The 24,118-nt window shown below is 48.2% G+C and overlaps 1 protein-coding gene and 1 long non-coding RNA gene across 6 annotated transcripts in view; both read left to right on the top strand.

The window, feature by feature from the left end:
* The window catches only part of NTN1 (netrin 1), a 241,409-nt gene that overhangs the window by 59,856 nt on the left and 157,435 nt on the right, over positions 1-24,118 (top strand).
* On the top strand, positions 4,426-10,036 carry LOC146398398 (uncharacterized). Its single transcript, XR_014821869.1, has 3 exons — positions 4,426-4,848; positions 6,364-8,077; positions 8,559-10,036. It is a non-coding gene; the product is annotated as an uncharacterized LOC146398398 (long non-coding RNA).

The following is a 24,118-nucleotide window of genomic DNA, read 5'->3' on the forward strand; positions in this document are numbered from 1 at the left end:
GTGAGCCAGAATTTTTTTTTCTTCTTCCTTTCGGAAGTGATAATCATACCTTGGGTTTCTGTATTGCCTTTCATTAGGGGGAGACTGCAGGTCTCAGAGGGCTTTTGAAATGCTCAGGATTTAAGCCTAATACTTGCAGAGTGGCCCAGAGCATTTTGCCTGTTGTCTGGAAAGACACGCAGCAGCCCTTGTGGTCTCTGCAGCCTCGGAAGGTGTGGCATTGGTTTGGGTGGCCAGGGAGTTTAGGATGCTGGTCCGGGGGGCAGGGGGAGTGTGTGTGGGGGTGTCGGGTTGCATCCTGAAGACAGACCGCAAACCCCTACTAAGTGTCAGGCATTGTCCTGGGCGCTTTACATGTGCGTTGTTTCTGTGGATCAGCTCGCCACCAGGAGCGGAAGCCTTTCGCAACCCCACGTCCCTGCCACCAAAGGGCAGCTGTTACACAAACAAAACTGAGTGTGGACAGGGCATGTCTTGGCTTCTCCAGGGACGCTGTTACACACACAGGGAGCAGGGGCCATCAGCGACGCTTGTATCGGAGGCTGATCACATAGAAGCCACGTCCTGTTGTAACCAGCCTCCAGGGATGGTTCTGAACAGCGCCTGCAATAAGCCAGCTGCCTGGGACGGTCCTCAGACACCCTGCTGGCCTTCTGCTGGCTTGAGATTTGATTCAGATAACACAACACGGGGAGTTCAGTGTCGCCTTTCTGTACTTTTTTTTTTTTTTTTTTTTAAAGAGGCTGCTTCCGCGGCACGTGGAGGTTCCCAGGCTAGGGGTCCAATCGGAGCTGTAGCCGCCGGCCCACACCACAGCAATGCCAGATCCAAGCCGCATCTGTGACCTACACCACAGCTCACGGCAGCGCCGGGTCCTTAACCCGCTGATCGAGGCCAGGGATCGAACCAGCACCTCGTGGATGCTAGTCAGATTCATTTCTCCTGAGCCACGATGGGAACTCTGCCTTTTTGTACTCTGTACTCTTATTCCAAAAATGTAGCCCTCTTATAAACTTGGGGTTAGATTTTAAACTTGATTTAGTTATTGACTTTTTTCAACTGCCCGCGTGGCATGTGGAAGTTCCTGGGCCAGGGCTCGAACCGGCGCCCCGGTGGTGACTTGCTCCATAACTGCGGCAGCGCCGGATCCTCAATCTGCTGCACCACCCGGGACTTCTACATGAAGTTAGCTTTTAATTTGCCTTTGGGATGTTGTAAAATTTATGTAACTTTTGTGGTCCCCCCCACCCCCCGCTGCCCTGCCCCTGTCAGAAAGCAGAGACCCGTTCCAGCTGTCATTTTTTACCTGTAGCGATACTGCTTTCCTTCCCGTCCCCAGCTCCTGGGAGGCCCTGGCCAGGTGTGTTCATCTCTGACTATATTATTTTGTGCCACATCTGCCCTCTGACGGAAAGGGGCTGTGGGCGTGGGATGGGCCAGAAGTGAAATGCCTCTCATCCGAGCCTTTTTTCTCCCAAACACTTAAGCGCCCACCCCAAGCCTCCTTTGGGATGGATGCAAAGGAGCATCGGTGGCGCCTGCATCTGCTGGCCCTCAGAGACCGAGGGAAGATGTCCTCGAGGGGGACAGGTGCACCCGTGGTTGAGGGGTACTGCCGAGGCGTGGAGTGTGCCCTGTGGGGGTCATTCCTGGAGCTTTCTGCTGTTGGGGTCAGTGTATGAGCTGGAGCTAAGCTGGAATCAGGCCGCAGTGCCTTTATGCACAGAAAGAAGATCCAGAGAAAGATGCTTCTGTACGGGGGGCTTCCGGGTTATTTAAAGGGGAGGAGGTGTTTCAGAAATCCAAGTAAGTTTGTTGGCTGAGAACCGTAAAAGGCCGAAAATAGCACAAAGAGGAACAGAACGTTCACCGCATCGGCTAAGAGCCAGTGAATCCTCCCAACTCAGCCTGGAAGGAGGCACTAGAGGTCTGTCTCTGTGGAGGCGTCAGGACTCGTCTAGGCAAGGTCCAGGTTTAGTTGAGGGCTCATTCATGGCCCCTCCCGACTGGTGCTATTGCTAGATTTTCCCCACGTCTTTTCTGCCTACGGATAAGAGAGATTATTGGTTGTCGTGTCCAGTTTTCCATACATTCCAGAGGCTCCACATCTAAGTTAGACAACCTGTAGGACCACAGGAATGAGTCTTAGATAACAAGGAAATGATGTAAATCTCCTTTAGTTTCCCTGGTGTCTGTGTGGTGCGTGTTTGATGGATCATCCCAAAGGGACGAATGCTTCCTGCTGCCTGAATACGGTTGTCAGGGCTTCTGATTTCATCTGTTCCTTCTTGGAATGGCTGTAGTGAGTATTTATCAAACGTGCCACCAACCTCCAATTCTGAAACCAGGGCAGACATGACTAATCCATCACAGCACTCTTTTCTCCTAACTCCAGAACTGGTCTTAAGGTATTAGATTCCTTTTCTTTTTTAAAAAAATTTTTTTCTTTTTATGGCTGCACCTGCGGCATATGGGAATTTCCAGGCTAGGGGTGGAATCAGAGCTGCAGCTGCCGGCCTACACCAGAGCCACAGCAATGCTGGATCTGAGCCACATTGTGGCAAAGCCGGATCCTTAACCCATTGAGCGAGGGTAGAGATTTAACCCACATCCTTACGGATACTATGTCAGGTTTCTTAATCCACTGGGCCACACTGAGAATGTCTCAATATGATGCCATTACTCAGAACCAGTCTAGGGGATGAAAACTCTGTGACACTTCTGGTCCCCAAAGACCTCCCCCTGCTTCCCCAGCCTGCAGACGAAGAAGCCCTTATAAGGGACGTTTCCGGAGCTGTCAGTGGTTAGGTGGCGCTACCTGGTCTGGGAACTTAAAGCAGCGTGAAGTGACGCCCCCTGCAGGTGGGGTACACTCTCATCGGGGAGGGCCTGCACGTGGGCGGTGAACACCTGTTCTGAGCATAAACTCAGGTGGACTTTGCTCCGTGCTCGGGGCAGGGGAGGTGCTGAGGGTCTTGAGAAGAAGCAGGTTTCGGGTTTGGCTCCGGTGCCGGGGAGGGACTGCAGCGTGGTCCCCTTCACGTTTTCCTCTGGCCTCTGCTCTTAGTGCTTGTTTTCGTCCAGCCCATCAGTATGAGAGACCGTGGGCCCCTGAAAAGAGGGGACTCTGCAGGAGAGTCCGCGCTGAAGTCCCCGTGCAGGGTCCCCTGGACGGGGAAAGCTCTAGAACTGCCCCCAGCTGGGGCGGAAAGGACACCCCCGCCTGGCTCAGGGCCTGGGGCTCTTCCCACCCCAGAAGTCAGGCCCCGGCCCCCAGACCACGTGGATGTGGCACCGGGAGACGGGATTCGGCACAGGTGCGCACTCTGCTTCCCTTTGGGCCGACGCAGAAGGTGCCAGGCAATCACAGCTCCAACCTCAGCATGAAAAAGGAAACACATTCTGTTTACAGATACAGAATTTGGCCTTGGAACCATGAAAGTACCTTTGGGTCGGGCGCCCCAGGGCAGGGCTGTTGGACAGCGGGCCCCCTGCTCTGAGTCCTGCGGCCAACGCGTTTCCTCTCCCCGCAGCCAGACCTCAGAGGTGGGCAGGTCCATCTCTGCCAGCTCTTTATTCCCAGAGCCAGCCCTGTCTCACTCCTCGGCTCAGACCTGGGAGAACTCGCCGTGAGAAAGCACTCGGCCTTCCCAGCTGCCATGAGGGAGGAAATTGCTTCTGCCTCGGATCCACAGAAACTGATGGGGCCTCAAGCATATTCGCGGGGAGATGTGCCATCATGCTGGCACAGCCATCCTAGGGAATCGGGCTGGGCATCCCCTGTCTTTCTCACCCTGGTGTGTTGTTGGGACCAAGGGAGGGAACTGTGTGCTGGTTTTAATCCAAGATGTCTGCAGAAGACCCACGTTTAAGTGAAAAGCAGGTTCTGATTTTCCTGCTGTGTAGAAATGATTTAGTTCTCAGGTCAAGATCAGAGGAGTTCCCATTGTGGCTCAGCGGGTTAAGAACCTGGCTAGTATCCATGAGGATGCAGGTTGGATCCCTGGCCTCACTCAGTGGGTTAAGAATCTGGTGTTGCCGTGAGCTGTGGTGTAGGTCATAGTCAAGGCTTGGACCTGATATTGCTGTGGCTGTCGTGTAGGCTGGCAGCTGCAGCTCTGATTCGACCTCTAGCCTGGGAACTTCCATATGCTGTGGGGGTGGCCCTAAAAAGACACACACACACACACACACACACACACACACACACACACACACACACACACACACACACAAAGTCAAGTTCCGAGAGCACAGCGTTCTATTTAATAATGGCTGAGGAGTTCCCTGGTGGCCTAGTGGTTAAGGACTCAGTGTTGTCATTGCAATAGCACAGGTTCTATCCCTGGGAATTTCTGCATTCTGTGGGCTTGGCAAAAAAAAAAAAAAAGAAAGAAAGAAAAAAAGTCTGAAACACCCAAATGTGTGTGCTAGGGGTTATGGTTGAGAGAACCCATCTGCAGCTTCAGACTGCCTGGGTTCAAGTCCTGACTCCACCCAGTCCACGGTGTGACCTTGGACTTATTACTTAAGTGCCTTACTACTCTGTGCCTTCAAGGCCTTGATGTCCAGGGGCCTCCACTCAAGACCACCTTGGCGTATGGGGTAGGGTGGGGTGTGAGAGGGGCCCTTGCATTGTGCCAAGGAGGGGGCTCAGACCAGGGGCATACAAAGGAGACCCCGAGGCAGTGGGCTGCTCCTCCATTGGAAGCTTATTTTCCCTTTTCCTTTAAGAATTTTTTTACGGGAGTTCCTATCAGTGGAAACGAATCTGACTAGCATACATGAGGGCACAAGTTTGATCCCTGGCCTTGCTCAGTGGGTGAAGGATCTGGCGTTGCCATTGCCGTGAGCTGTGGTGTAGGTTGCAGATGTGGCTTGGATCTCAAGTTGCTGTGGCTGTGGTGTAGGCCAGTGGCTACAGCTCCGATTTGACCCCTAGCCTGGGAACCTCCATATGCTGCCAAAAAAGCAAAAAAAAAAGAGGCAGAGTTGCTGTACTGATTAGATGTTACAGGTATGCAGCATAGGGAGTCGCAATTTGTAAAGATTATCCTCCCTTCATAGTTATAAAATATTGACTATATTCTCTATGTTGTACAATCTATTTTTGTAACCTGTTTTATTTTATTTTGGGCTGTGCCGTCAGCATGCATAAATTCCCTGGGCTAGTTATAGAACCCGAGCCACAGCAGTGACAATGCTGAGTCCTTAACTACTAGGCTACCAAGAAACTTCCCCTTGAGGCTTATTTTATACTTAATAATTCGTGCCTCTTAATCCCTTGCTTCTATATTGCCCCTCGCCCCTTTTCTCTCCCCACAGGTGACTGTTAGCCTGTATCCACGAATCTGCTTTGTGGTTGTTGTTACGTTCACTCGTCGGTTATGTTTTTTGGATGCTGCATATAAGTGATATCATATAGCATTTGTCTTTGGGTTACTTCGTGAGATCATCTCAGCGTCCATCCGTGTTGCTGCAAATGGCATCATTTCATTCTTTTTTTTTTTTTTTTTTTTTTTTGCTATTTCTTTGGGCCGCTCCCGCGGCATATGGAGGTTCCCAGGCCAGGGGTTGAATCGGAGCTGTAGCCACCGGCCTACGCCAGAGCCACAGCAACGCGGGATCCGAGCCGAGTCTGCAACCTACACCACAGCTCACGGCAACGCCGGATCCTTAACCCACTGAGCAAGGGCAGGGACCGAACCCGCAACCTCATGGTTCCTAGTCGGATTCGTTAACCACTGCGCCACGACGGGAACTCCTCATTCTTTTCTATGGCTGGGTAATTGTAGACACAAACCGTGTCTTCTTTATCTCTTCAGCTGTTGATGGTTGTCTCCATATCTTGGCCACTGTAAATAATGCTGCTATCTTTCCAAAATCAGTATATCGTAAATAATATATTGTAAAAAATTAGTATGTTAATGGTATATTATGTCTTTTCAAATTAGTGGTTTTTTTTTGTTTGTTTTTTTTTTTCAGATACATACCCAGATGTGGAATTGCTGGGTCATATGGTAGTTCTGTTTTTAGTTTTTTTTGAGAAACCTCCATGCTGCTTTCCTCAGTGGCAGCACCAATTTACATTCCCACCAACGCTGTGTTGAGGGTTCCCTTTTCTCTGCATCCTCGCCAGCATCTGTTGTTTGTGTTCTTTTTGGAAAACATCTGTGCTCACCACTATACCACCAGTGCCGCTATTTGTGGGGTTTTTTTTTTTTTTTTTTGCTTTTTAGGGCCACACTCTTGGCGAATGGAGGTTCCCAGGCTAAGGGTTGAATCAGAGCTACTGCTGCTGGCCTTACAGCCACAGCCACAGCCAATGCCAGATCCGAGCCATGTCTGCAACCCACGCCACAGCTCGCAGCAACACCAGATCCTTAACCCACTGAGTGAGGCCAGCGATCTCAAACCTGCAACCTCATGGATCCTCGTCGAATTTGTTTCCGTTGTGCCACAACGGGAACTCCTATTTGTGTTCTTGTTTGATGATGGCCATTCTGACAGGTGAAGATGCTGTCTCATTGTGGTTTTGACTTGGATTTTCCTGATGCCTAGTGATTCTGAGCATCTGTTCATGTGCCTGTGGACCAGCTGCATTTACTCTTTGGAAAAATTAAAGACGTGGGGGTTTTTATCAGCACACATTTCAGTCACCCTCACTACTGCCTAAGCACTTTACAAAAATGACCTTATTTAATCCTCGTAACACCCTGATGAGGTGGGCTGTGCTGATGCTTGTCAGTTTCTTTATTGCAGTGTAACATACATACAGGACAGCTTACCAATGCTCGGTGCCCAGCTCAAAGACTTGTCACAGTGGAGATACCCTGGCATAACCAGCACCCCAGAAGCTGTCTCCAGGCACCATGCCCCTTCCCCCCACGCATTGGTTTAGACTGTTTTTGAACTTCATGTAAACGGAATCAGAGTCTGGCTGCTTCTGCTCAGTAGTGCACTTGCGGTATTTCTCTGCGGGTAGTAGCAGTTTCATTTGTTCTCATTGCTTTGACAACATCTGTTCCCTTTATGGTGGATATTCGGGTTGTTTCCAGATGTTAGGTATTAACAATAATGCGGCCGTGGCCCTGCTTGTCCCTGACTTTCGATGCACGTTCGAATACATTTCTGTGGGGTTGTGTCTAGAAGTGGAATCGAGGCTTCTAGGGTAGGTGTCCACTCAGCTCTAGTACATCGTGGTGGTTCTGTATTTTGCAGAAAGCAGGTTGGCGACGTTTCCATTTATACACCACGTGATGGGGGAATGGACCCGAGCCACGCGGGAGGCACATGCCTTGCCCAGAGCGCCCCCTGCCCGCAGGGGAGGAGCAGACTCGGGAGCAGGCGCTGTGGCTCTGGAGCCTCGCTCTCCACCGCTGCGCCCGGCCGCCTGTCGGCTTCCATCTGTTCGGACCCCGTCGAGGCAGAGGGTTAAGACTGGGGGCAAAGGTGACTTTGGGCGAGTCCCTTTCCTCTGTGGGCCTCGGCTTTCTCGTCTTCGAAGTTGCGGGTTGGGTGGCGAGACCACCGCGAGCGCTGTGGGTGTGTGACCCCCTCCTTTTGCTGAGGACTCGGCTCCTCGCCCCCGCGCCACCCCTCCCTTCCCATCGCCACCAGAGGCTGCTCTGCTGCGTGAACCGCGTTATTTCCCAGCCCCTCATTTCCGTGGGGGCTCTGATTGGAGGGGCGTTTCGCTGTCTGGCACCCACCGCCTGGGGCATCGCACCTTCTTTGCCCTCTGCTGTGTCAGCCGCTCAGTCTTCTCTCTTCAGTCCTGCGTGTTCAGCTGGATGAAAGGTCACACAGTCAACTCACCTGTGGCACTAGCTCCGCTCTCAGCTCTTTCGGGAAGGCCTCCTGTGCCTTTCACATCGCACCCCACTGTGCGGCCACTGTCCTGGCTTCTAACACCATAGCCTGCCTTTTGCTCGTGCGTGAACTTAATGTCCATGAAATCAGACTCCAAGTTCTTTTCCATACCTGGCTTCTTCTGCTCTGCAATAGTTCCTTGTAAGTAGTCTCTCTCTCTCTTTTTTTTTTAGGGCCACACCCACAGCATATGGAGGTTCCCAGGGTAGGGATTGAATCGGAGTTGTAACCTCTGGCCTACACCACAGCCACAGCCACGCCCGATCCAAGCTTCGTCTGCAACCTACGCCACAGCTCACAGCAATGCTGGATCCTTAACTCACGGAGTGAGGCCAGGGATCAAACCCACATTCTCATGGATCCCAGTCAAGTTCGTTAATGGCTGAGCCACGAAGGGAACTCCAGTTCCTTGTAGATAGTGCAGGATTTGGCCTCCTGGATTACTGATCCTGTTGGGTCTCCCTGTCTTTATCCTTGTCCCCCAACCTCCCAGTCTGTGCTTCCTGGTAGTAGTTCCCTCTGTCCAGATATGTGAATGGCTGGCCTCCTCGCTCCTTCACGCCTTTGAACAGCTGTCAGTTCTCATTGCAGCCTGCCCTGACTGTCCTATTTGATAGCATCTTTTTTTTCTTTTTTTTTAATTTTGTCTTTTTAGGGCTGCACCCACAGCATATGGAGGTTCCCAGGCTAGGGGTCGAATTGGAGCTACAGCTGCCGTCCTACACCACAGCCACAGTGACTCGGGATCTGAGCTGTGTCTGCAGCCCACCCCACAGCTCATGGCAACGCTGGATCCTTAACCCACTGATCGAGGCCAGGGATCGAACCTGCAACCTCATGGATGCCAGTCAGGTTCGTTAACCACTGAGCCACTGCGGGAACTCCATATTTGATAGCATCTTGAAACAGCCCCTCATCTGCGTCTGTCTCTTTCCAATAGGCATATATACTCACACTTTGCTTCTGCTCCACTTTCTCCTTTCCCCCCATAACACTTGGCACCTTCCTTCCGACACACTATTTAATTTACTTCTTGACCATCTTCTCATCCTGCCACTTACTCCATTCTAATGCGTGTACATTTTCGTAAAGGCAGGAATCCTTGTCTGTTTTGTTCACAGGGAGTCTGGCATATGGTACGTGCTCATTCTAACTCCTGGCCTTGTGAGACCCAGGGTCTCATCTCATGTGCGTGTGCAGGTGCTAAAACCCGCAGCCCTGAGGCCGTCTCCAGTCCGTCTCCCCTCTTTCCTCCCTCTCTTCCCTCCTCACTCACACACCCCGTGGTCTTTGTGGTCTCAGGGTTTCTTAATACTTTGGCTTTCACACTCTTATTTCCTCCAGCACCTGGGAGTTCCCTTTTATTGCTTGTGAGATCTGCTGTGCATTACATATTCTTTTTGTCTTTTTTTGTCTTTTTGCCTTTTCTAGGGCTGCTCCCTCGGCACATGGAGGTTCCCAGGCTAGGGGGTCTAATCGGCAACTACAGCTGCCTACGCCACAGCCACAGCCACTCCAGATCCGAGCCATGTCTGTGACCTACACCACAGCTCACGGCGATGCTGGATCCTTAACCCACTGAGCGAGGCCAGGGCTCAAACCTCATGGTTCCTAGTTGGGTTCCTTTCAACTCCTCATTGATTCTTTGCGGCTATTCTCATTGCTATTCTTGTGTGCATACGTGTACATGCATAGGCTTCAGATAATTTTCTCAAGGTTTAATGCCAAGGTCATTGGTAATATGATGGTACTGTAGTTAAAATGAAGTCGATGATATTTAACTTGACATTTAAAAAATTCAACTCTAATTAACACAACTGTTGTACTTAATGGTTTCATTATAAATATCCTTTTATAATTTTTAAGATATGACAAGGGTCGGATGTGAGCCTGAATAAAATCTTAAATTGGCTCTATTTGGTTCTTCCAGATAAAATTTTAAAACAGTTTTATCGAGGTATTAATTAAAATTCAAGAAAGTGCTTTTATTTAAATAATCTAATTTGGAAAGTTTGACATGTGTATCTACTTACGAAGCTGTATCCATCATGGTGTTCCCTGGTGACCTCGTGGTTAAGGATCCAGTGTTGTCACTGCTGTGGCATGGGTTCCATCCCTGCCTGGCCCCTGGACCTTCTGGGTGTGGTCAAAAAAAAAAAAAAAAGCATATTCATCAGCCTCAAGTATTTCCTAATGCTCTTGGGTAATTCCTTCTGGACGTCCTGCCTTTTCCAGCCTTGTGCTTCTTCTTTGATTTTCTATTCATTTGCCTTTTCTAGGGTTTTATATACGTGGACACGTGTGGTATATATTCTTTTTGGTCTGGTTTTCTTCAGCTTTTGTGATTGTTGAGACTTATCCAGGATGTTTTTATGTGCATCAATATTCGGTTCCTTGTTATCAGTAGGGGGTATTCCACTGGATGGATATGCTGTAACCCACCCATCCAGCTTTTAATAGACACGTGGGTTGTTGCCCGTTTTTGGCTGTTACAGACAAAGCAGCTGTGAACATTCTTGCATCCACTTTTGCATGGACATATGCTTTCATCTCTCTTGGGTAAATATCGAGGAATGGAATGCCTGTGTTGTATGGTAGGTATATGTTTAGCTTTTCAAGAAACTTCCGAACTGCCTTCCCACACGGTTGTACCGTTTTACGGTCATCGCAGCAGTGAAGGAGCCTTGCCGTTTCTCCAGGGCCAGTTCCTCCCCAGCGTTTGCTGTGTCTTCTTGTTAATTCTGGCTCTTCCAGTGGGTGCCTGGTAGATACCTTTAGTGTCTTCAGCCCTACGATCCAGAAGCCTTGAAAGTTTCCATTTATTCATATCTTCTTTTATGCCTTTCTGTAGCCTATGTACATTTCTTTATATTAGACTTACACTTTTTACAGAAAATTTATTTCTATGTATTTATAATGTTGATTACTATTGGGAGATGTTTTTTTCCTTCTCGTTTTATTTTCCAACTGGACCTGGTTGACATGTAGAAAATTGTTGATTTTTTTTTTTTTTCTTTTTACCACTGCACCTGCAGCATATGGAATTTCCTGGGCTAGGGGTCGAATTGGGGCTGCAGCTGCAGAATATGACACCACAGCCACAGCCACACCAGAGCCGAGCCGCGTCTGCAACCTACACCTCAGCTTTGTGGCAACACCAAATTCTTAACCCACTGAGCAAGGCCAGGGGTCCAGCCCGCATCCTTGTGGACTCTGTGTTGGGTTCTTAACCTCCTGAGCCCCAACGAGAACTCCTAAAATTGTTGATTTTTATGTATGTGTTTTGCAACTGAAACTTGACTGAACTCTTTTAAAATTAATTTTCATAGTGTTTCAGTTAATTTTTCTTCTCTCAAATTTTTTTCGTATTCAGTTATAATCCAAAAATGGTAAATATTTTAGCTCTTCTTTTCTAATGCTTGAAGTTTTATTTTTCTTGTCCTACTGCATTGGGTAGATCTTCAAAGTAATGGTATATAATAATGGGAAGATACACCCTTGTGTTGATTCTGACTCGAGTGAGAATGTTTCTAGGGTCTTATCATTAAGTATCTTGCTTGTTACTAATTTCCGGTAGATATTCTCTATTGTGTTCAAGAGAATGACCTCTATTCTTGGTTTACTAAAAAGTTTGTTCCCTTTTGCTGTACCTGTGGCATATGCAAGTTTTCAGGCTAGGGGTCCAGTCAGAGCTACAGCTGCCAGCCTATGCTACAGCCACACCAATGCCAGATCCAAGCCCTGTCTATAAACTACACCATAGCTCATGGCAACACCAGATCCTTAAGCCACTGAGTGGGGCCAGATATTGAAGCCGGATCCTTGTGGATACTAGTCGGGTTTGTTATCACTGAGCCACAGTGGGAACTCCCTTGTTGTTTTTTTTTAATTTTAATGTTTTTTTTTTTTTGGCCACACCTGTGGCATATGGAAGTTCCCGGCCATGGGTGCTGGATCCTTAACCCACTATGCCGGGTCAGGGATCAAACTGGTGTCACTGCAGAGACAGTGCTGGATCCTTAACCTCTGGGCTTAAATGAAGGATATGTGGAATGTTGGAGTTTCTGCCGTGGTGCAGTAGGTTAAGAATCTGACTGCAGGGGCTCAGGTTGCTGCAGAGGTGTGGGTTCGACCCCCAGCCTGGTGCAGTGGGTTAAAGGATTTGGTGTTGCCCCAGCTGTGACTCGGATTCAGTCCCTGGCCTGGGAACTTTCATATGCCGTGAGTGTGGCCATTAATTAAAAAAAATATGTAGAGTGTTAATCTTTTAGATATCAATCAAAATGATCATACAATACTTCTGCCTTGACTGTTAATGCAATTAATTACATTAATTGATTTTATAAAATTTTTAATAGCTGTATTGAAATATAACTCACATACTATGCAATTTTCCCAGTGAAAGCATGCGATTCACTGGTTTTTAGTATGTTTATAGAGTGATCACCAAAATTCATCTCAGAACATTTTTGTTAGCACTAGAAGAAACCTCGTACCCATGAGCAGTCAATTCTTGCTTCCTCCCACCTGTCACTGTCCCAGCCCTAGGCAGCCACTAATCTACTTTCGATCTCTGTGGATCTGTCTGGTCTGTACATTTTATAGGAATAGAATCATACAATATGTGGCCTTTTCTTTCAGCAGAATGTTCTCATGGTTCATCCGTGTTATAGCGCGTGTCCGTACTTCATTCCTTTTTTATGGCTGAATAATATTTCATCGCATGGATAGGCCACATTTTATTTATTCGTTCTTCAGTGGGCGGACATGTGGATGGTTTCCACTCTCTGGCTCTTAGGAATAATGCTCCTATGAACATAAATGTACAGGCTTCGTCATGGTTTTGTGTTTTCATTCTCTTGGGTGTATGCCTCAGAGTGGAATTGCTGGGTCTTATGGTAACTCTGTATTTATCTTTTTGAGAAACTGCCAGACTGCTTACCAAAGCAGCAGTCCCATTTTTCATTCTTACCTGAAATGTATGAAGATCCCAATTTCTCCACATCCTCATCAGTGTTTACATGCTTTCTTTTCGATTATGGCCATTCTGGTGAATGTGAAGTGGCGTGTCAGTGTGGTTTTGTCATTTCCTCAATGTGAACTGTTCTAGCATTCTTGGAATAAAGTTTCTTTGGTTATGTATTATTCTCTGCTAATATTTTATTTTTGATTTTTGTATCTATTAAAAAGTGTAATCTGACCTTTTTTCTTTTTTATTGCTTTTTGTATCAGGGCTGTTCTAACTTTATAAAATGAAAGTGAGAGTTTTCTGTTCTTTTCTATGCTTTAGAATAATTTAAGCAGCATGAGAAATAACTGTTCCTTGAAGACTTGCTAGAATTAGCCCATCTGGGCCCTGTGCCATTTTTGGAAGGAGTTATTTGATAACCATTTCAATTTCTTCCATGCTTATATGTTTATTCAGGAATTTTTCAACTGCTTTCTGAGTCAAATCTGGTAATTTATTTTCCAAGAAAATAATGGTTTACCCAGATTTTCATTTTTTTAAGCATAGTTGTATATAGTAATCACTAAAAGTGTTTCTAAAAACTTTCATATGCGGCTCTACCTTTCTAATTTCTGATAATGAATATTTATCCTCACTCCCTCTTTGCCTAGGTTTGTTTGATGTTTTTGAAAGTAAGAGTAATATCGCCTTATAATATCTGTTGAAGACTCACTGTGTACCAGGCTTGTGCTGAGTACTTTGTATGCACTAATTTTTAGAGTCTTTATAGCTCTGTGAATTGAGTAGTAGTACTCCCATTTGCAGATGGTCGAGAAGTTCAGGCATTTCCCTTGCCTGATGTCACACAGCTGCAAAGCCCAGAGTTATAATTCAGACAGGACCTCTCTGCTCTCAGAACCAGAGCTCTGCTCTACTATTTTGCATCTGCCATTTCTTTTTGAATGTTTTAAAATGTTATTCTAGTTTTCTAATTTCTCTTTTCGCTCTCTTTTTTTTTTTTTTTTTTTCTGTCTTTTTGCCTTTTCTAGGGCCACTCCTGCAGCATATGGAAGTTCCCAGGCTAGGGGTTGAATCAGAGCTGTAGCCAGCCGGCCTACGCCCCAGCCACAGCAACGCCAGATCTGAGCCGCATCTGTGACCCACACCACAGCTCACAGCAACGCCGGATCCTTAACCCACTGAGCAAGGCCAGGGATCGAACCCCAACCTCATGATTCCTAGTTGGATTTGTTAACCACTGAGCCATGATGGGTCTCTTTTATCTTTATTGATTTCTTATTTAAGTTTTTGTGGTCCTGCTAATATTATTACTTGCATTCTCAGTTCAACTAATACCATGGTTTTGTTATTCCTGTTCAGCAGTACAACCATTTAAGGCAGTGACTTTTCCTTCGTGGAGTAGCTTTGACCACTTCCCCTTAGTTTTGATTTGCACTGCTCTCACCATTACTGTTTTTCCAATGGTGGTGTCCTTGTGGTTTTGATATTCTTTTTGTCTCTGGAGTTATTTTGGAATTGGATTTTCATTTCCAGAGTATTGTCCCGAAAAACATTTTGTTATTAATATCCAATTTATTATTATCACACTTAGTACAGTTCTTGTTTTGTTTTAAAATAATCTTGTGTGTGTGTGTGTCTGTCTGTCTGTGTCTGTGTGTGTAAGGTCATGTCTGTTGCTATTCCATGGGAACTGAAAGAAGACCCTGTTTTTAGGGCACAGAGTTCAATATATTTATCAAAATCAATCATACTGATTATATTCTTCAAATACTCTGTATCTTTTTTTTTTGCCTACTTGGAGCAAAAAGACTATATTTTTTGATGCACTTAAAAAAATTAAAGTATAGTTGATTTACAATGTTGTGCTGGATAGCAGAGTGATCCAGTCAAACATATATATACATTTCTTTTTCTCATATTGTCCCAAGAGATTGGATATAGTTCCCTGGGCCTTACAGCAGGACCCCATTGCTTATCCATTCTAAATGTAATAATTTGCATCTACTAACCCCAAACTCCTAGCCCATCCCGCTCCCTCCCCCTTCCACCTTGGTAACCACAAGTCTGTTGTCCGTGGTTGTGAGTCTGTTTCTGTTTCGTAGATAGGTTCATTTGTGCCATATTTTATTTATTTATTATTTTTTTGGGTCTTTTTTGCCATTTCTTGGGCCACTCCCGTGGCATATGGAGGTTCCCAGGCTAGGGGTCCAATCGGACCTGTAGCTGCCGGCGTACACCAGAACCACAGCAACTCGGGACTGGAGCCTCATCTGCTACCTACACCACAGCTCACGGCAACACCAGATCCTTAACCCACTGAGCAAGCCTAGGGATCGAACCCACAACCTCATGGTTCCTAGTCGGATTTGTTAACCACTGCGCTACGACGGGAACTCCAGTGTGCCATATTTTAGATTCCACACATAATTGATATCATATGGTATTTGTATTTCTCTTAACTTCACTTAATATGAAAATCTCTCGTTCCATCCACGTGGCTGCAAATGGCATCATTGCGGTCTTTTTTAGGGCTGAGTGGTATTCCCATTGTGTATAGGCGCCACATTTTCTTAATCTGTTAATCTGTCAATGGACATTTAGGTAGTTTCCATGTCTTGGCTACTGTGAATAGTGCTGCTGTGACAAATAGACAGTGTTAATGGGAGTCTCTAACAATATCATTTTCAGTGTTTAACAAATTAAGTGACATTCCTCTAAGCTTTTAAAAAGTAAGAGATGTGCTAAACCATATACAGCAAGTGAACACAAAGCCAAAGCAGGGCTTACAGAATGGTATCTGAAATGTAGAGTTCAGAGCAGAACATGATATAGGGCCAAGCCGGTGGTTTTATACTGATGTCAGGAAAAAAATGCACTGTGTCATGAACTTGAACGGAAGCCACCTGAGCCTGGGTATCCTCTGTGGCCAAAAGAGGGAGTTGGCAGATGAGTCCCCGTCCGTTTCGGTACTCCCATTCCATGGGGATGGGTCTGGGGTTCTCCACTCAGGGATGCCAGGAAGGAAATTCACCAAGAGTAAGGCCTAGAAGCAAAGAAAAGGACAGGATGCTTCCTAGTTGAAACGGGAGCAGTTTGAGCTGACAGCTGGGGCCGGGTTTATTGCTTTGGCTCATTCCTATCTTTACGGGAGCATCTGCCTTATTGCCTCTTGGCCTGGCAAAGGAGACGTGCTGAAATAGCACGCAGTCTGCAAGGACAAGATGGTGAGGCCACCAGGATTCCCTGACATGGGGTGCCACCTCCTGGAATGAAATATGACCCCGATGGCTGGGTTTGGCTCTGGAATAAGCCCCCAGGAGCTCTGGGTTCTCCAAAAGAGCATTTCCATAGGCAGCTACCTATGGGAATGGGTGGGTTACCGCTTCCACGCCTGCCTCTGTGTGCTCTCAGTCTTTTGCCAAGGTGTGATTAATCCATCGAAGGAGAAGGCGATGCTGAAGAGAGGCATGTGTTTCACAGGATACCAGAGCCATGAGAAAGGCTGAAAATTAATGAGCTAAGTGTCTAATTTAGGAAGTTGGAAAAAAATGAACGGAATACGCCAGAACAAATCGGGCGTCAGGGGTGGGGGTGGGGGGAGGGAGATCAAAATAAGAACGGAAGTCAGTGAACTAGAAAACAGATATTCAACGGAGACATCAACCAAAGCCAAAAGTTGGTTGTTTGGGAAGATGGATACAGGAAACAAGTATCTGGAAAAATGAGTCGAGGAGAAAACGGAGAAGGCACCAGTAAAGAACAAGAGGAATGAGAAAGAGACGTGACTGGAGATCTGGCAGAGACGATACGGTCGAGAGATGGTGAACAATTTTTTACTAACAAAATTTAAAAGTGTAAAGTAGCATCTTCATCAGCCTATTGGAGTGTGTCTGTAGACAGCCTACATCGCAGTTTTCTGTAGAACTAAAGAAAAAACAAATGCAGGGGACTTCATCCAAATTTAAAACTTGTGCTTCGAAGGATAAGACCCAGGAAGTGAAAAGATAACCCACAGAACAAGAGAAAACATCTGCAACTCAAGTATCTGATAAGGTCCAGACTAGATAAAGAATATAATATATAAAGAAATCTTACAGCTCGACAACAAAAAGGCAAAATAAAGTTGAAAGCAGGCAAAGGACCTGAACCTACATTCTCCAAAGATGATAGACATATGGCCAGTAAGCACACAAAACCATGTCAGCATCCTAAGCCATCAGAGAAATGTCATCATATCACAGTGAGATAACACTGCACACCCCCTAGGGTGGCTGGAATCCAGAACATAATAAGGGCTGAAAAGAGTGTGGAGACAGTGGAACTTTCATCCCTCCACTGCTGGTGGGAATGTGAAGTGATGTAGTCACTTTAGAAAATCATTCCCCGGACCCGTTGTGGCACAGTGGTTAACGAATCCGACTAGGAACCATGAGGTTGCAGGTTCGATCCCTGCCCTTGTTCGGTGGGTTAAGGATCCGGCGTTGCCGTGAGCTGTGGTGTAGGTTGTAGATGCGGCTTGGATCCCGAGTTGCTGTGGCTCTGGTGTAGGCCGGCTACAGCTCCGATTCGATCCCTAGCCTGGGAACCTCCCTATGCCGCGGGAGTGGCCCTAGAAAAGGCAAAAAGACCAAAAAAAAAAAAAAAAAAAAAAGTACATTGTATGGTATGGGGATTATATTTTAGTTTAAAAAGAACTTGAAGGCTCACAGACAGAGAGAAGAAACTTGTGGTTGCTGGGGGGAGGGGGAGGGGAAGGGGGTGGGAGGGCCTGGGAGTTTGGGGTTAGGAGATGCCGACTATTCCATGTAGAATGGATAAGCCATGAGGTCCTGTATAGCACGGGGAACTATATCTAATCTCCTGAGATAGACCATGATGGAAGATTATAAATATATATATTTATACATATATATAAAAGAATGCGTATATATATGTAAGACTGGGTCCCTTTGCTGTACAGCAAAAACCGGCACGACATTGTAAATCAAATATACTTTCATTTAAAGAAAATTGGAAAAAAAAAAAAGGACTTGAGTGTGATCTGAGCGATCCAGCAGTGTTGGAGGAGCCCCCAGTCAAGGAATGGGGGTTACGTCTAGAAGCCAGAAGACCCAAGAACATGAGTTATTCGCAAGAGCTTCTGAAGGGAAAGCAGCTCTTGTGACATTCGACAATCGTCCCACGAGACTCGTGTCAGATTCCTGAACTATTTAGGAAATGTAAGATAAGAAATTTGTGTGGTTTTAAGCCAGCAAGTTTGTGGCAATTTAAAAAAAATTTAAAACAACAACAACAACAAACCTGTGGGGAGTGAGAAATGTTTATGAAAATGTGTATTTCTGAGCATTCCCCTGGCTCGGGTTAAAGAAGTCACATATCGGGGGGTAGGGCCTGAAGTCTGTGATGCACTAGATGAAACAAGTGCATGGAGAGGTTTAAGAACTACTGCCCACTTTCACTTTTAGTAGGATTCCCATTAATATGTGTAAAAAGAGTGATGGAAATAGACAAACATGACCCAGCAGTGCTGCGGCTGCCAGCATAGGTCACAATGGCTGCTCGGATCTGATCCCTGGAAACTCCATGTACCAAAAAGAAAAAAAAAAAAAAAAAAAAAAAGGAAATAGACCATCACTGTTTGGGGGAAAAAAAAATCCCAATAATAGTTATCATAGAGAATCGCTATGTCTGCTGAAGTTAGTGAATGAAAATATGTGAGAAATAGGAGTTTCCGTCATGGCTCAGTGGTTAACAAATCCGACTAGGAGCCATGAGGTTGCAGGTTTGATCAGTGGGTTAAGGATCCGGCGTGGCCGGGAGCTGTGGTGTAGGTCACAGATGCGGCTCGGATCTGGCGTTGCTGTGGCTGTGGTGTAGGCCGGTGGCTACAGCTCCTGTTAGACCCCTGGCCTGGGAACCTCCGTTTGTGGTGGGTGCGGCCCTAGAAAAGACAAAAAAAAAAAAAAAAAAAAAAAAAGTAAAAAATAGAAAATTAGTATCAAAATTTCTCTCCAGAATTTTAAAAGTGGAAACACAGTGCCTTCATAGTGAAGAAGCCATGTAGGCATCACCTTAACCAAGTTATCAGAACTAAGAGAACCAGTATTGGGCTGTCCTGACATCATGTGTCACCTGCTGAGCACTGAGGGGGTCTGTGGGATCTTGCTGAAAACATGTAACCTAAATTTCATCATAAAGAAACATCAGATAATCCCAGACAAGGAACATTCTACAAAACAACTGGCCAGTACTCTTCCAGAGTACCCAGGACAAATAAAGACTGGGGGGTTGTCACAGCCTAGAGGAGAAAAAGAAGACAAGAGACCTAAATGCAGTGTCAGGTGCTGGATCGGCTCCATCCTGGACCAGAAGAGGACATTAGTGGGACAGTTGGTGACATCTGAATAAGGCTTGTGGTTATTTGCAGTTTCCTGTTTTGATCACCGTGGGATGGCTATGGAAGACATTATCATCTGGGAATGTGGAGGAGTTTCCTGGTGGCCCAGTGGTCCTGCATTGTCACTGCTGTGGCGCAGGTTCAGTCCTTGGCCCAGCAACTACTTCTGCCTATCAAGGCCCCCCACCACCACCTCAAAAAAAAATTGGGCAAAGTGGAATAAAGGGGACATAGGAATTCTTTGCATTGTTTTGCAACTTTTTTGTAAGTCTAAAATTATTTGAAACTGAAAAATTCATGTGACGTCGCCACCCTATAGTGTCATGATGCTCCCAATTTGAAAACTGTTGGTGGAGCAGAAACATTGCTGGCTTTGGGATGGGACCGGCCTCTGCTGGACACCTCCAGCCATCACCTGCCATCCAGATCCGGAGCCTCTCAGCCTCAGCTCATCATCTGAGAAATGGGATTGAGCAGGGCTGTGCCTGCAGATCGTTGGAGGCTAAATTTTTCAAAAGGATGAACGCAGAGCACTGAGTCCAGCGCCTGCGTGTAGCAGCTGCTCAGGAAATGCCAGCCCTCCCCCGCGGCTCGGGGGGGGGGCTCTCCCACTCATCAGCCTCAAGTCCCCTCTCCGGCCCTGGGAGCGAGAGAACCGTTCCTCTGGGCTGGGCTGTTTGGCCTGGCAGGGAGCCGGCTCAGCACCCTGGGCGGCAGCTGAGAAAAGGTGCATCTCGGGAGAAGGCGGGGGTTTGACCGAGGCTGAGATGGGGGAAGCGTCTGGCCTGGGGAGCTTTCTCACAGGCTCTCCTTGGCAGGCCGCTTAGAGTTACACCAACTTCAAACAAAAAGGGTTTTCAGACACAAAGGAAGGCTCAACCTGGCCAGGGCCAGGCTGGGCTTGGCCTTTGAATTCAGAAATCCAAGTCCTCAGACCATCCCTGTAGCTCTGCACACCGCCCCCCCCCCCCCCCCCCCCCCGACTCCAGGAATGCCAAGAACCTTCAGGAGAGCTCCCCTCCCAGGCCTGCTCCCGTCATTGACCCTGGGTCCAAATTAATTAGCGTTCACTAAGAGCCAGCTCCCTCTAGGCGTTTGTTCTGCTGACAGCGGAGACCGGGCCCCAGGCCCAACGGTGGTGCTCCTTCCACCTGCCGCCCTGTCCCCCCCTCCCCCGTTTGCAGCCCGTGGGCGGATGCCCTGGGTGGTTTCTTAATGGATTATTTTAAAATAAAACAAAGCAGTTAGTGTTTGCTTCCCATTGGGTCAGGCACTTTAGGTGGTTTTTCAGTCCCTGTGTTTACATAGATCCCTCCGTGTTCTGTCACTTGGGTTCCCCATGGGGCCAGAGGGACGCAAGAGGGTGAGCCAGAGCTCAAGGCGTAATCGGGACATTCCAAGCGTTGAGTGTCTTTTAAATGTGTTTTCCCCGTGACCCAGGAGTTCCGCCTCTCGGTGCCCACCCTGGAGAAACGCACAGGTGCCCAGGAAGGTACCAGCAAGTGCTCGTCCCAGATCTCCATCTATTTACCTATCATCTATCTATCTATCTGTCTCTCTGTCTGTTCTGTCTATCTGTCTGTCTGTCTGTCTACCTGCCTGCCTGCCTGTCTGTCTATCTGTGTGTCTGTCATCATTTTTATTTTTAGCTCTGCGTGTCTGTTGCATATGTCCGGTCTTTACATACTGTATCTATATTGCTGTATCTGTAGCTCTGCAGCCGTGTCTATGTCTACATACACCCAAAGAGAGAGACAGAGAACACAGCCTGAGCGTCTTATCAGTAAGGAAATGGTGAAACAACCTGGTCTGTTCTCGCCTTAGACTCTGGTGCTGCAGGTAAAGCCACAAACGCCGGTGTGCGCCCGTATCCTGCCTCACCCATCACCGAGGTCGGGGTACCTCTTCCTGCCCCTCACCTCCCTCTGGCCCTGCCGTGGCTCTGGCGCTTTTGGAGCAGCATCGGTTTCAGGAAATGGGTGACTTCACTGAGTTTGTTGTTAATTACGTGGATTATTAGTTTAATTGGTTCGATTAATGAGAGCCAGGCCCGGAGGTGATCCTCTCTGTCCGGGGCTGAACTGGACAATGGCATTGGCAAACTGCAGCCTGTGGGCCCGCTTCTGCCTGTTGCCTGTTGTGTCCAGAAACCCTCGCTGGAACGCAGCCACGCCTGTCGCTTCGGGGCTGGGCGAGGCTGCTTTGCGCACAGCGGCGGAGCTGAGTAGTTGGAGCTGAGTAGTTGCGGCTGAGAACCTGCGGGCTGCCAAGCCTCCAGGAGTTAGTGTCAGGCCCTTCCACAGAAAGAGTTTGTTGAACCTTCTCCTAAACCTTCTCCCAGACCAGCCCCATTTCTTCCAGTCCCTGGGGGATGGTGACAAGAGTGGGCCCTTCCCGCCGCTGCCGCCGGGTAGCTCAGTGAGGTTTGGAAGAGCTGTTTGTAAAAGCCGGGATGGACGGCTACTGTACGATGAATTAAGCGTTTCAAAAAAAGTCCCTGTGTCGCCTCGCCTCCCCAGCACACACAGCCCTGCAGCAGTGCCCTGTCCAGGGCAGGTCTCGTGTCAGCTCTAGGACCTCTGCGGGCCCTGTTTCCTAAGTAGCCCCCGAAGCAGATGGGAGTCCCCCCAAGGACAGTCCTTTGGCCATTATCTTTGTGTCCTCAGGGCCCAGCAGGACACTGGCACATAGCAGGTGCTTAATAAATACTCCAGTGAGGAGTTCCCATCGTGGCTCAGTGGGTTAAGAGCCTGACCTACTGTCCGTAAGGATGCAGGTTTAATCCCTGGCTTCATTCTGTGGGTCAGGGATCCGGTGGTGTGGCAAGCTGAGGTGCAGGTTGCGGATGTGGCTCGAATCCAGCGTTGCCGTGGCTGCAGGCCCCAGCTGCAGCTCCAATTCAACCCGGCCTGAGAACTTCCATATGTCACAGGTGTGGCTGTAAAAAAAAGAAGAAAAGCAAAGTAAATTTAAAAAATGCAGCAATGAAAAGTATTTTAAACAAATAGAGGAGCTCCCTGGGGAGAGAGAGAGGTAGGGAGAGCCTTGGAAACTGGAGGATGAGAGGACCTGCTGGTATCTGAACCCAGAGGACCAGGGGAGGTGGGGGGGGGGGAGTGCCAAGTGGCAGGGGACTCCAGGCCCGGGGGCAGCGCTCACAGCCCCTCCACCAGGACCCACCTCTCCCCTCAGCAGAGGCCCTTTGGGCTGTCACGGCCTTTAGGGAAGCCGAACGGAGCGTTTCTGTCCATAGAGAAAACAAGGGGAGAAGAAAGAAACTGTAGTTGTGAGGTGTCCTCAAGTCGAGGACAAAGCCATGAAGGCTCAGATGGACAGTGGGAGTCTGACGGTGGTACGAAAAAGAAGAACCAAACGCACGTCTCCTTGGCAGCACCTTGGGCAGGTGGATCATGGAGGTCGGACCCCGGTTGGCTGGGTGTCAGCCCCCTGCCTCGGGCCGAGGGCAGGTTGAGCTGAGGGTCACTGGGTGGGTCTGAAGCCCTTCTCCCTGCCTCGCTGCACTCCTGCATCCAGGCGCCCAACCATGCCCACCATCATCCAGCCCATCCATTCACTTCCTCGTTTTCTCAGGCGTTCACGCCTTCATTTGTGCAGCGGACAGTTAGGCACAGGACCCCCCACTCTGTCCAGGCCGTTTCGAAGGCTGTAAGCACCACAGCAGACAGGCAGGGTCTCTGCTTCACGAAGTGGATGTTCTGGTCGGGGCGGGGGGTGGGGGAGGGGACGGGACAGCTGTTCCGGAAGGAAATGATGGGTGATGATAGCAGGGCCTGCATGGAGGGGGCATTAGCCGGGAGCCAGGGGGGCTTCCTGAGCAGGTGCATTGAGCTGAGACCTGAGTGCGAGAAGGAGGCAGCCTTGTAGAGGTCAGAGGTGAGAGCCTGCAAGGTCAAAAGAACAAGATGCGGGAAGGGATTTCCTGGGTTTGAGGGATGGCGAAAAGGGCGGTGGGTGGGAGGGGTGGTGGAGAGGAGGCAGCAGGACAGCCGTCGGGACGGGCTTTGCGGTCAGAAATTGGACTTGATGCTGAGGACCCTGGGGAAGCCCTTGGAGGGTTTCAGGTAGGCTGATGGCCCGTCTGGCTGCAAAGGAGAAGCAGGGAAGGCACCTGGGCTGGACGGTGCCCAGCTTGAGGCGGAGCGTGTGGGTACACACATATAAGGGAATATTATTCAGTCACCAAAAAAAAGAAGGAAGTCTTTCTGACACCTGCTACAATGTGGATGAACCACAGAAACATTCTGTTAAGTGAAAGAAACCAGATACAGTGTGTCACGTATTACATGATTACGTTGGGGTGAAATATCCTTAGACACAGTAAGGAGATTAGTGGTTGCCAGGAGCTGGAGGGAGGGAGGGGGAAATGGGAAGTGACTGCTTAATGGGTAGGAGGTCTCCTTGGGGAGGCTGATGAAAAGGGGTCAGTGTGTGCGTGCATGTTTATATCTCATAATAGCCATTATGATTAGGGTAGGAACAGAGATGTCGTGGTCTGTGCACGAGGGTCAGAAGAAGAAATTCTGGGTGAAAAGAAAGAAGAGTTTATTGAAAATAGAAATGCCGCTGGCTCAGCAGGCGAGCGTGTGGGCCTGTCTGTTTTTATAGCCCAGGGAGAGCAGAGGTCTCGCGATACACCTGCTGATCTGCTGATTGGTTGGGGAAAGAGGGGCTTAACGATACACTTGCTGATTGGTTGGGGAAAGAGGGGTCTTAACGATACACTTGCTGGTTGGTTGGGGGCATATAAGGCCTCTAGAGAGGTGGGGTGAGGAGTGGGCCAGGTACCTTTCCTAGTCGGGGGCTGGAAGGAGTCGGCCAGGTGGCTCAAGGAGGGGGAGCGTATATTACAATCCGATGGG

Source organism: Sus scrofa, chromosome 12, assembly GCF_054392235.1.
Source record: "Sus scrofa isolate SSC_HxYL_T2T_F1_AM1 chromosome 12, Sscrofa_HxYL_maternal_Yorkshire_Landrace_v2.0, whole genome shotgun sequence".
Lineage (NCBI taxonomy): Eukaryota > Metazoa > Chordata > Mammalia > Artiodactyla > Suidae > Sus > Sus scrofa.